General features: G+C 38.7%; 2 long non-coding RNA genes across 3 annotated transcripts; both read right to left on the bottom strand.

Annotated features, from left to right (window-relative positions):
- Positions 1–1425: 1425 nt before the first annotated feature.
- On the bottom strand, positions 1426–2983 carry LOC146362469 (uncharacterized). Its single transcript, XR_014799290.1, has 3 exons — positions 2892–2983; positions 2568–2725; positions 1426–1911 (listed from the first exon to the last, which is right to left on the bottom strand). It is a non-coding gene; the product is annotated as an uncharacterized LOC146362469 (long non-coding RNA).
- An 88-nt stretch (positions 2984–3071) lies between these two features.
- Positions 3072–6855, bottom strand: LOC146362468 (uncharacterized). Of its 2 annotated transcripts, none has more exons than XR_014799308.1 (5): positions 6696–6855; positions 4907–5016; positions 3476–3685; positions 3259–3358; positions 3072–3140 (listed from the first exon to the last, which is right to left on the bottom strand). It is a non-coding gene; the product is annotated as an uncharacterized LOC146362468 (long non-coding RNA). The 2 variants fall into 2 exon arrangements; XR_014799307.1 differs by having other exon boundaries at positions 6691–6852.
- Between the last annotated feature and the right edge of the window lie 6943 nt (positions 6856–13798).

Here is a 13798-nt window from a genome sequence, read left to right as displayed (position 1 = left end):
CGTTCAGCACCAACACTTCAAAAGCCACTGCGTCATCATTCGGTAACAGTCAAACTGTGAAGCCCCTTTGATGGAGCAAACGTGGCATGCAATCTGCTCCTGTGTCACCTTTCACTCGCCAGGCTGCTCGATGAAGAAAAGACCGTCTGAATGACAAGTAGAGAGCAGGATGTGTTTCAGTACGAACGCTGTTTATTTTATTGTTAAACAATACCTGTAAAATTGGCTTTTTAAGCTTTTCAGGGAATATCTGAGTTATTCAATGGAGGGAAAAAAGATCCTAGAATCTCTTTAAAATCTAATCCATGCTGACTGAAGGCAAAAATACCAACATTTGTATCTATCATGACTTACATTTTCTAAAAGCACTAATTTGTACTTATATCAGGTGCACATCTGCATGTAAGTAACACTTGTGCTTGCATGTGTTTTAAACCTGAATGTGTTTTTCAGTTTAATTCCAAGTTTGATGTATAGATGGACAATTTCTACATGTTTAGGGCTGCTGTGCATGTCTCCAGCTTTCTATCCAAACTCTGTCCATCAATATTTCTGCCAATGTTTATCACGCTCTCTATAAATGAAGATCCACTGATATTGTATTGTTGTTGTGTATTGATGTTGAAATCCACGTGCTTCTTTTGCTTTTACCCCACTAAGCATCACTCAGTAAATTACTGTAGATATTAATGTCTTTCTTTAATAGTAAAAACTGTCAGCGCAACCAGACTGAGACGGGCTTTGTGCATGTTTAGAGAGACTGGAGGTTTTACATGACTGATTCAGTTGCCTTCACAAAGTGTTGCTTACTAATAAAATGAACAGGGCTCCTCTGGGTTGCCCTTCTTGGATCCTTAATAATTTTACCCAGGATGGACAGAAAATAAAGTGACACATTAAAAGAGATTTAATTGTGTCTCATATTAACCTTTCATTTCCAGTTTATTGTTTTGAGAAATTTAAACATACACAAAAGTCTGTACACACACACTGTAAAAAAAAAAAGAACTGTCAAATTTACGGCAAAATACCGGCAGCTGTGGTTGCCAGGAATATACCGTGAGAAAAATGTGGAATCTGTAAAAGACAATATGGTATACTGGTTTTGTAATTTTAAGGTAGACAACGTATTATTTTACCAAAATCATGATAGAAAAAAACAAATATATTTGTCAATTATACAGCAATTTAATGTAAAAAAATGCAACTTTCCATAGCTTTTTACGGATATTTGCAGTAAAAAAAAAAGTTATAATATAATAATATTTACAGTAATTTGTTCTTAATTTAACAGTAATAGGATAGACCCTATTATTGTAAATAACTGTAAAAATAACAGAAATATGTTAAACCTTATTAAAACCTTTGACAGTAAAAAACACAGTGAAATTGTATAACAAATTAAAGCATTTTATTTTGACCAGATACATTTTACGGTAAATTCCTGGCAACCACAGCTGCCGGTATTTTACCGCTAAAAATACAGTACAATATGAGGAACACAAATGGTTTACCGTACATTTTACATTTGCAACCGCTAAATATAGAAAAATCTAAAGATGCTCATATATAACCAAGGTAGTGAATATTACTGATAAACAATGAGAAAATTTGACATACCATTTGAAAACAGACTAAACATATCATTTTCTCTATTCCTACAAAACAGCATAGATCTTGAGAATACAGCATGTGTCCATATATATGGCTGGTAATCCATGGAGGAATGAATAAACATGAAACAAAATATTACCTGCCCCTGACCTATCAACAGTAATGAGTCACTGGGTCCTGCCTTGGTGAAGGAAAGGACTCAGAGGAGTTTCTAATGCGCATGGTGTCGAAGATACAAGCTCTGCAGGAGTACTTCAATGTCCGTCAGGAGTTCACTTTGGACTGGCAGGATCCCCTCTGCAGCAAAAAATGGACAAAGTTTGATCAGTGCTTGAGCAAAATGCACAGAAATGAACAAAACGTGCTGCCAAAAACAGATCTAATGATAAATGATTTCTTAAGTGTAAAATATACAGTTCGTAAAGGATAGCTATTGTCAAAATGCAACCTGGGCTGTTTTTTTTTTTTTTTTACTGTAAACGAGACAAACATACGTCTAAAAGCATAATTACGACAAACGAGCCGTTTTTGAGATTGACCGTGATTTTGTTTTGTGGTCAATAGCCAGTGAATGGGAATACTAGGGGGCCGGGGCATAAATTTGAGCGCAACAAAATCGATACAGTAAAAAAAAAACAAAACAAAAACAAAAACAGCCCAGGTTGCGTTTTGGCAATAGTTATCCTTTAAATCTACTTATGTAAAAGTGATACATAGACAACGCAGCCCTAATCACAATCATAATTTGTTGGAAAACGTATTTAAGTTTCCTATTGATTTATCATAGAACTTGAAGTTAATGGCTGAATGCATGGTGATGAGACCTATCATTCAATCTACATTTTATAGCGTATGAAACTGCTCACCTGGACATGAACCTGAGCTCGGCTGATTAAGATTAGTGTCTCCTGTCCATCTTTCTTTAGCAAAACTTGAATAATACCACTGCTTACCTCTTATTGAATCTTTGGGTGCAGACTTAATTGAAGAGCCTCGCATAAACAGGCAGGGTGTGATGTTTAGGGAAACCAAAGAATACAGGCGCCATCATTTCTGCCAGAAGACTCATGGGGTGCAACGAAGCTTTCATTGTGGACTGGCTAGATACCTTCTGCATTCAGAAAGAAAACAAGAAGGGCATACACCATAAACAATAATAACTGACAAAAATAATGAGACAAGAAATTAAAGTAACAAAATAAGTGCAAATCAAGTTTCCCTGTGTTGCAGTGTAGCTGAATGTTTTTCAACAATTTGATTCACGGTAAAACACATACCAAATATTTCCAGCCAAGCTTTGTTTCAATCTTCAGCATGTTTTTCCTGCCATTGTCTTGAAACTGTTTCATCTGTCCCTCTCATTTAATGCTGTTTACAAAAACAAAACAGCAATATTGTAAAGGGAAAAAGGAAAAGGAATTTAATGGAAAAAAAAAAGAAAAAAAGATTAGGACCTGAAATCTCACCATTTCCTGAGAGTCACAGGTCCTTTGAGTATCCTTATGGTTTCTGCTCAAATTCAGTGTCTGAAAAGGGCAGGAACAAAACAAACCTTTTTAATCATAATAAAGACAAAATAAGATTTAGAGACAGACAACAAAGAAATGTGTAAAATATCTTCTTGAATCTGTTTACTTTACTAACCTTGAAAGAGACTCTTGGGTCTTAGCTGTGCCACCACCCTTAAACCTTAAAACAGATGGAGACGATATGCTGGCCTGGCTTGAAATTTCCATATTTGGTGCTGTAAAACAATATCACAAACAATAGATTAATTGTACTTTTTGGACCTTGGCCAAAGCATAATAGAAAAAACAGAAAGCCCTTCATGGCTATTGTGCAATGAAATCATAATACTTACTGGTTTGTTTCCAGGCAGCCAGCAGTTTTCTTGCCTGAACTGGTCTCAGGACAGAGTTCAGATCAGTCTCACTGATGAACTGCAAATCCTCAGATGTCTCCACTCCTAATGATTGTAGTGCCTCCAGTACAATTTCAAGGATTAAGGCAGACAGGTCCGGCAGCACCTTAGTAATGGAACTCCTTATGCTGTCCCCCATTTCTGAGATGTCTGATAAAAGAATGTGAATAAAGGTCAATTTACACCAAGTGGTACCTTTGGTCTTAAAATATGAAGCTGATCTTGCTTGATACTACACTTTTATACAGTGTTTCGTAAGTACCAAACTAACAGCACCATTATTGTGACAGCACACTGTGTTTCAATGGAACCATTTAGTACCCATACTTCATGTAAGATGTTAATGGATAGAAATCAATTAAGTCAATGATGTTCACACACTGCATCTTTTCTTTTTCCTTTCTCACTGAGTGCAGATGATACTGAGAATGGTATTCTGTCACGTGCACCGACACCAGAAAATAAACACTGTCATTCTTAATCAAAATGAGAACTACTTCACCAAACTCAACAGAGTCAGAGCCCCCTGTGACAAGGAAGTGTCCTTTCTTGTACTGTGTTCCCTTGTACATCATTTCTACTGTGACCTTTGTATTGGTTTCAGTAAAGTCAAACATTTGAACTGCTTCTTGAATGGCTTTACTGTACAGCACTGAGTAAAATGGAGAACCATCTTTGACTTTCAAGACAGATTGACACAATGACCCTGCTGCAAGATGGGCTTGAAACATCTGATGTCTTTCAGAGAGTGTATGGCAGAGGTTTTTGAAATTTTTCAGATTTCTGGCACACCTCTTGAAATAACTGTGCTTACTTTCAAAGCGCATTGTCCATAATCTTATCAGTGGGCCAAATTTCAGAATCAGTGCTGGGTAATGGCGTAGAAAATGGTGTTTTGGTCTCAGGTTGCATTCTGGGAACAGAGCTTTTCTTGACTCTAAATATTCTTGAATAAGAATATCAAGATATGCTACCTGAGCCACTGAAATTTTCTGAGCACACACCATGTCTACAATATCTTTCAGCTGCAGAGTTAAGTTCCACACATCATCTGTGGGGTCTGTCACTATGTCACCAACTATGAGAGGCAGCAATCGGAGGGAGTTCCAGTTCTGTACAGCCTGTCCTGAGAGTTTAGCTGCTTGAGGACTGACCTCAGATGGCTTTGTAGAAGCATCAGAGGCATGGCAACTAAACTGTTTGATGTGTCGGTTCAGAGTGGAGTAAGTGAACCATGCTTTTTTCTTTATGAAGTATTTCAGATACAGTGCCACATCATAAGCCAAAACTCCCTCAAAGATATCATGACCTAGACATGGTGGCAAGCCTGGCATACAAACGTTGAAGTATTTCAGTGAATTGAACACTGACCTGAACTTCACTCCTTCGACGTCTGGTGTATTGTCAATCTGGAGGCGATCAACAGCAGAGTTGTAGTTCTCTTTGGTACGTTCTGGTCCACACAGATTTGGGTCAGCACCCTGAAATTCAGATTTCGTTATCAGGCAGTACCTGCAGAAGTACTTTGAAGAACTAAAGTTTTCAGTGAAGCCACCAATACAGTGAGAACCCAGATTATCACCAGCAATGCCAAACAAAGTTCCTTTGACTCTAGTTTCATCTGATGCAACAATCCCACTGTCCTCCAATTCTTTCAAGTCTGCCAGTAATTCAGAGAACACATTAGCATGACCAAACTCTTTAAAATCTTTCTCCCTGCACAGTAAGACAAGAGACATGTGATCTGTGTCTGAGCGTACATGAAGTGGCAAGTTTGCCACTGATGCATATACAGCTAATACCTTGTGTTTTGTCCTTGCAGAGCCTAAAGGGTTAACGACTTCAAAGGCATCCTGGTAGAGTACTAGCTTGAGACATGATGGGTTTTGACCAAAAAAATCATTTGATTTAAACAGCTTACTATCACTTATGTCACACAGAACATCAGCAGGAGGCTCAGTAGAGGGCTCTTCTGATTTCTGCCACAGATCAGACTCTAGCAGACATCTCAAAGTCTCTCTTAAAGGCACATAATAGGCAAACCTATCTTTTCTGTTTTCATCTCTCCCTAAAAATATTTTCTTTGGTTCCACATAGTTGAAGGCTTTTTTAAAAGGTCTGAGCTCTGGAGTGCACTGTCCTCAATGGCCCGGTATGACATGCAGAAAAAAGATCATAGCTTTTGACAGACTCGCAGACTTTGTTGATGTCCTCCTCTGATAATGATGTGTCATCTTTTAACAGTGATGCAAGTTTACCCAAACTGTATGTCTGTCCCAACTCATGTATGTTCTGCATTTCCTCCACAATGTTCTGTATGGTTGAAGCAGGCAGTAGAAACTGACCCTGCAATTTTAAGTAGAATAGTGAAACGTTTCTCAGAAAAAGATCACAGAATTCAGGGGGCATTTCCATGTTATCTTCATCTGTAATAGACTGTGCAGCAGGCTCGGAAATCAAGGGTACAAAGTCATTTGATGTGGTTGGAACAGATGATGATTGACATGCAGACTCTCTATATAAATCACCAATGCTGCTGTCTGAAAACTGTGTTTACGTGACATGTGAGCAGTGAAAGATGATTTAACTCTAAAGGTATTTGTGCATCCTCTTACTGGACAAGTGACTACGTGTCCTTCCACAATATGGCTCTTCAGATGAGCTATTAACTCTTTAGAGTTCTGACACTGACGTTCACGCATCACCATTGCACATGTAAACGAAGAAACCACTGCCACACCAGTGACATGGGTGGGGGCAGAGTGTCTTCGGTAAAAATGAGCCTTAAACGCGCCATACCTGGTGTATGTCTGCTTGCAGCCTGCTTCAATACACCGAAAGAAACAACGTGGCTCATTCCGATGCAGTTTACAATGAAGCACGTAGCCCCCTGATGACTGAACTACCTTACCACAGAAATTACAGGTTAACATAACTCCATGTACTTTGGTAATTCCTCCCTAGCGAATTAAGCACGCCAAACACAGAAACTAATCCAGAGCAATGCTTCCCTCGCGACAGTAATGCTAACTCAACTCACAAATGCTAACTAAATTCACAACCTCACTCATAAAAAACGAACTGCTAAAATTATCTATAAACGCGGGGCTGGTGGATTTTTATAACAGAGATAACTTGAAGTTGCATGTACTCACCTCACCTCGAACTAATTGTAAGCTGCCAGGATGTCTACAAATTCCGAAGATGCTGTGGTCCAAGCAGCAATAAATGGCGCTAATATACGAGTTCAAAACTGTGTCCGTTAGCGAAGCCAACTTGAGTCTCCTGCATGAAAAAAAGAGTGGTTGGCACACAGCTCAGCAGCGCGCCGGCTATTGGTCATTTTCAGGTGACGTCGCTCTTTGTTTCTTTAGGAGGAGGTTCGAATTTGATCAGAAGTCATGTCCAGTGTTGCCAACTTAGCGACTTTGTCGCTATATTTAGCGAGTTTTCAGACCCCTTAGCGACTTTTTTTCTAAAAAAAGTCGCTAAAAAAAGACGTGAAAGCGGTATCGCTTTTACTCTCAACAAGCAGCAGGTGCTGTAACGCAGTCAGTTCTTCTTTTACTCTTATGCTGTTTTGTGGATCACAAGGTTTAAAACTACTTATAAACACACACACAAAGTAACTCCACCAGAGTGCCTATTTCGGGTCACTTTTGCTGGTCCAAGCCCGGGTAAAGGAGCAGGGTTGGAATTGTGACATTAAAAAAAACAATAATTGCTAAAAGAAATTTAATTTGTAGTTCTAAATAAACTCTAAATGCATTTAGGACGTTTTTTACTCACTTTATGTCTCTTCCACGATGTTATTTCTCTCTCCAACAACATAGGTTACAATTAGATTAGCATGACCAATTATGCAAATGAGGCGATGACGTCATTTAGCGACTTCTAGCGACTTTTAGGACAACCAATAGCGATTTTCCTTACTGAGGAGTTGGCAACACTGGTCACGTCTGCAGACCGCTGCAGCCACGTCTTGCCTTGCTTCCCCTTTTTTTGGTGAAATGGTTCGCTCTAGTGATGTTCGATTTGTGAACGAATCGTTCAATACTCGAGAATCACTTTACTGACTCGTGAATCATGATTCACAAGCCCAACTGACTCACTGACTCATCCCTGTTGCTGTTAGCAAACTAATTCCATTAGTAGAAATATATCTAGCTTATAATTAAAATTGTGGGGGAAAAAACAACAGCCAGTTTCGTAACAAAAGCATTTCTGCTCTGAACTGGAAGAAAAAACCCTGAGTAGAAGCTCACATCAAGAAAATAGCTCCTCGGTTCAGAGTAGCATCGCGCTGCTAACATGCTAACAACACATTTGAGCTACTCACCCCCTCCCTTCCTGTGCTGAATCGTAAGCATAAGCGAATCACTCAGGACTCGCTCACCCCCTCCCTCCTGTGCTGAATCAAAGAGCGAACAATCACTCAGGACTCACTAACCCCCTCCCTCCTGTGCTGAATCATTGAGCGAGTGAACGAATCACTCACTCACTCACCCCCTCCCTCCTGTGCTGAATCATAGAGCGAGCGAACGAATCACTCACTCACCCCCTCCCTCCTGACTCACAGCTTCTTCTTCTTCTTGGTTGGCAAACAATGTTAAGGCGCATTACCGCCCCCTGGCTCACAGCGCAGTGGACATTTAGATGAGAAAATATATATTTGACACACTTAAGGAAAATACTAATAAAATACAAATAAACAAAATAAATGTTTATTAAGCAATTTTGATAGGAAATTGCTTAATTTTAGAAATGTTTTTGCTCTTTTTTTTCTCTATAAAATAGTTGTTGTTTTTTTATTTTTTTGAATCATTCATCTTAGCAGTGGGATTTACATGAAAAGGGAAACAAATGAAGTTTGAGTGAAAATGTAAAATTTTTGCACTCTCTGGTCAACTGACTCAGTGAATCAAATGACTCAAAAAACCCGATTCACTTTGGTGAGTGACTCATTAACACTCGATTCAGTAAAAAGAATCAAATTTACCATCACTAGTTCGCTCATACTGCACAATGTTGCTACCAGAATTTTTTTTCTCTGCAATTCGAACGTAAAACGCCTGTACACAGTTTACCAGCAGTTTAGCTACCAATCAACAGCGATCACACAAACTCAAAATTTAAGGCGGACACACTTAAGGTGGTCTGATAATACGGCGTGAAACACAACAACATAAAGTTGTTTTAAAATAATAATTAAAAAAGATTATTGAAATCAATTTTATTCACAACCATGAACTTTATTTTTAACATCTTCTTTTGCTGTTGATTTTTTTTTTTTATCAGAAGGTTAACAATGATATACTGCAGGCCTAACTTTTAATCTGTATATCAGTATCTGAATTTTAAAATAAAAAAAAATACTATCAATTTTATTGTCTTTCACTGCTGATATTTGCTTCTTCTTTTTTTTTAAAATGTATTTACTGGTTGTATTATTACGGTGGACCCTATTTTTTAACATCTTGCTTCTGTAAAAATGAATGTTTTTGTTTGCTTAAAAATCTACAGCTTTATACTGTGAATTCCAATGTGCACAACCCCAAAAGATGTAGTTTTACTCAAATAATACCGTAAAATCTAAGTTTTTCAGACATTTTCAACATTACAATATTTAATTGTAAAATGTATGCATATTTGTTTGTTTTCACAGAAAATATTTATAATTTCAACATTTTATTACAGTAACAAACAAAGTTTTATCCAGTCTCACAATTAACGGTTATTCAGTCTATTTAATACAGTAAAAGGAAGTTTTTGGTTTTACACTCCATTACCGTTGGAATTTGACGGTGTTTTGCTGTATATTTTATGTCTGTGAAGGTTCTCAGTCATCCAGGTCATCGTAGTCAAAGGAGCTTGCAAAGAAAAGCGTCTGGACTTCTTTAAGTTACTTGAAGACGTTTCACCTCTCATCCGAGAAGCTTCTTCAGTTCTAAGGTCAAATGGTGGAGAGTCCCAGATATAAACCTAGTGGGAGTATCCCCCCACAGAGGGACAAAAGGACCCCCTGATGATCCTCTAATCGCCTGAGCCAAGGTGTGAAACTGGGTGTGGGTCCCAATCAGCCAGAGTTTCGGGTGTGTTCATTGTGAAACCTGGCCCCACCTTATCATGCGAATTCCTGAGGTCAGATGGCCCAGGATGTGAGTGGGCGTTAAGGCGTCTGGGAAGGGATCTCAAAACTGGATTATAGATGGCAGAGAGTTGGTGTCGTAAACCCCCGCCTCTGTTCAAAGATGGTCGCTCACAGTGGACATAGATGGCTTCTTTCACTCCTCTTTCAAACCATCTGTCCTCTCTGTCCAAAATGTGAACATTGGCATCCTCGAAAGAGTGTCCTTTATCCTTAAGATGCAGATGGACTGCTGAGTCTTGTCCTGTGGAGGTGGCTCTTCTGTGTTGTGCCATGCGCTTGTGAAGTGGCTGTTTGGTCTCTCCAATGTAGAGGTCTGGGCATTCCTCGCTGCACTGTACAGCATACACCACATTGTTAATGCTGTATATTTTACTGACTTTTGTTACAGTGCAGTGTATCCTGTGTATCCATTGTAAAAAAGAAATAAACAAACAAACACACAAAACAGAAAAAGTGGGGGAAAACAATTTTTTTTCATATTCATTATTTTATTATTTGGGTGTAGCATGAATAACCATGTGGGAGGTTTTTACCAGTAAAGATAAAGTTGTAAAATTTATGAAAATGTATGCCTTCCTTCATGTTTTCTAGTGGGGCCTGATTGGAGTCTGTGCTAGGCCGATTCTGGCCCCTGGGCCCTATTTTTGAAGCTCCTGGATTTTTCCTAATATTTCAAACAATAGGAAAAAACAACATGTCATAATTTCCAATCTCTAAATCTTATGGAAAATTAACAAATGCTCTGTTTATAAAGTTGTGGAAACCTGCTGAAACCTGAGACTGAAGAAGTCACTTGTGAAACGCTACAAAATGAACAGAATCAACTTTTTGGGATAAAACATTAACCTTTACAAGCACTAAATTTAGGAAAATAAAGATGTGAGGCCTGATGAGTTAAGCAAAAATGTACCTTTGAGTTAACATTGAAATACATCATCAATAGCCTGGAGAGTATTTCCTCAACTAGAATATCTTATAAATAAAAAAATATATTTGATAAATACTGGTGTAATAAACATGAACATTTTTAAGTGTCTAAAATAAAGGAGCAGACAGGGTATATATATTATATATATATCGTTACTTTTTACTTAAGATTTAAGTATAGTAATAAAATAAAGTAACACTGTCACAATACTAAATAATACTGTTGACTAGTATCTTTCCACCACAAAAATCATACTAAAAAAAATCATACTAGTATATTTTTACGTGTTTTTCTAAATGTAATGAGCTGACTACACCTGTGTAAGGCACACATCGTTCTTAATGTAACACAGCACCTGTGAACCTTTTAATACCCTGCTTTCTTTTGCTGTTTGCAGCCAGTTGGTGCGCTTTTTCAGCTCGCCCCCTGCTGGTTACATTTCAGAAGTACAATTTTTACGTGATGGAAAACAGCGAGTAATTCTCTTCCATATTCAAAAATACATCAAAAGCTTCTGGAAAGAAAAGATGTGTGTCTGCATGTGTTCCAGATGACTTGTGACAGCATGCAGTTATCCAATCCTCCCACTTCTCACAGAGCCACTGTTGTGAATTAGTAATGACTCCAGCTGGAGTCCCAGAGCTGCTACCTTTTTGATGTCTTGCTGCCAAATATAGAGACGTGTGCACGTACGGGAGCAGAAAGAAGGGGATTATTACACAACCGCCGCTGACCTCTACATCTGGACGCGCTCCATCAGTGTACAGTGCAGCACTGCGTGGACTGAGGCTGCACTACTGGTCCTCCGTTTTGATCTTCTGTTAATACTCGATGCGTTTTTTGGCAAGGTGCCTTGAGGGTGGTGGCAGTGCCTCCAGGTGGTGTCACGCGGAGCTGCCGTGGGTTTAGGTTGGGCTAATGCACACACGTTCATTTCTGCTCAGCCACGCGCTTACGCTGCCCACGTGTCATCTTTTCCGCTGTCCTGCGCTGTCATGAGTAACATCCTCACATTTTTTCTGTGTTATCTCCTCCTCAGGATCACCTCAGTGGTAAAAAACAAACAAAAAAACACAGGTATATAGAGTCATAGCATCCATATGGACTTAAATATAAACGCAGTGTAACACACGTGTAGATAAAAAGAAAAAAAAAGATAAGAAGGCAACTTATCTTGCTTTCTTATCTTTGTTATCTGGCATCACATGAGGACATTAGCAAGAATTTATTGTGGGGTTTTTGTTTGTTTTTTTTGATCCAGTTTTAATCTGAATCAGTGTGATGGCCTGTGTCTGATGCTCAGGACACCGCTTTAATAGTCCTTTAGATTAAATACAGTTTATGATGATTGCATGGAATTGCTGGACCTTCTTTACATGTTGTTTCCTTCTGTTTTTCACCCTTAAGCACCAACAAAACCCAACTTTAGAGGATTTTCTGGGTCCTGTTTCCATATTTTAAAATGCACATTAGAACTGCAGTGATCAGGTTACAATAGGAAGAATGTCAGCATAATGAGTTACTGCTAAATTTGCCACAGCGGTAAATATAGAATAATAAAAAATTATCTTAAAAAAACAAAACTATTGTTAACTTTCATTAAAATAGTTCTGTAGTTCACTAAGTTAACCGCCCTCTTGAATCTGTTGTCTAACAATGTGGCTCAGGCATCAGCACATTTCTTTCTGACACTTAAAAGCTGCATAAAGCACAGTTAAATAGTCTGGATAAGACAGCTTAGTGACAAAGGGGACCCAGAAGTACTTTGATGTCATCCTTAATCTTTATGTTATACAAATGGTCTTGAGTTGGTAAAGCTGGATTTAGAATCACACATTTGTGTGGCTCCCAGGCTGTACAGAGAAAAGGATTATGGGAATTCAGTCAATGCAGACACAGGAATGTGTTCATTCTTCTATAAAAAAAAACCACACAAAAAACAGACAATGTATGTAAGCAAACACACACACACAAATGCAGAGCTACATATTTGGACATAGACAGAGTGACCCACCTCCTCTCTCTCCTCCCTTTGGATTTTATTAGAGGTTAAAATTAGACTATTGGTAAACCTCAAAGTTCACTTTTTGCCCACTGCCATAGCCACACCACATACTTGTGCAAGAGGGTGAATTTCTAAGTTAAAACTACATGGGTACATGACACAGGCCGAGAAATTAGTACTATGTGCCTGATTTCACTCACAAAATGATGCTGATGTGAAAACTTGGGCAGTACCTCACAGGTAGCCACATAATTTGGCAAATCATTCCATTAAAATGCACCAAAAGGCACCAACCCCACAAAATGCAGCCGGCAGATACGTTTCAGTGATTTGAATTGGAGATGGTGAGTGATGGTGACACTAAACTGCAAATTGCTCTGTCAAGCAAAAGTTTCCCCAAAGACTAAATTTTTTATTAAACTACCCTTTCTATTCTACCCGTTCTATTTTACTACACTGAGATTGCACTTTGTGTTTTCTGTTCATCGTGCAGTACTGTTGAAAATGTGCTTCTGTGCTTACATCTGTGATTCTATTAAGTTTACAATAGCTAACAAAAGAAATGAATTCTCCCTGATGCTGCTTTGCTTTGTTGGCAATGATACAAGGGCGAAAAACCCCAAAAAAGTAATGCAGTCGTTGAGCCAAACCAGTTGTTTTAATTGTTAATTTTAGCTGACTGAGCACAACACATCCAACTGGGCATATTCACAGTTGAGTTACTGGTGGCTTGCACCTTTTGTCCATTTCCATCATTTGACCTAATGACAGTGTGTTCAGCTGAAACCTAAAAACTCAAACGCTTTGTTTTGAAAAGTAAACTTCAGAGTTATGTCAGTAATTGTCGAGCTGCCGGCAATAATACGCAACCCCTGCAGATGAAGATGTAATGGTAATGATTTGTACTCCTGAGCAAGGAGAAATCATACGATCTGTACCTTAATATGATGCACTGAAAAAGGCTCTCACATCAATACGCTGTTCCCAGCAGCTGCGACGTTACTGCAATGCTAATGAAGGAAACGCTCTGTGAATAGTAGGATCATTAAACTGTGTGGAGAGGGAGGAACAGAGTGGAGAGGCAAGGAAAGGAGCCTGATGGTGGGGATGATGATGATGATGGTGATGTATGGTTGTTTCCTAGATATGAAGCCCCAATTTAAGCTGTATTTGCTCAGC

Source organism: Perissodus microlepis, chromosome 22 (assembly GCF_051167445.1).
Source record: "Perissodus microlepis isolate ML-2025 ecotype Zambia chromosome 22, ASM5116744v1, whole genome shotgun sequence".
NCBI classification, from domain to species: Eukaryota; Metazoa; Chordata; class Actinopteri; order Cichliformes; family Cichlidae; genus Perissodus; species Perissodus microlepis.
The sequence above is the reverse complement of the archived record's forward strand: the minus strand, read 5'-3'. Positions and strand labels throughout refer to the sequence as shown.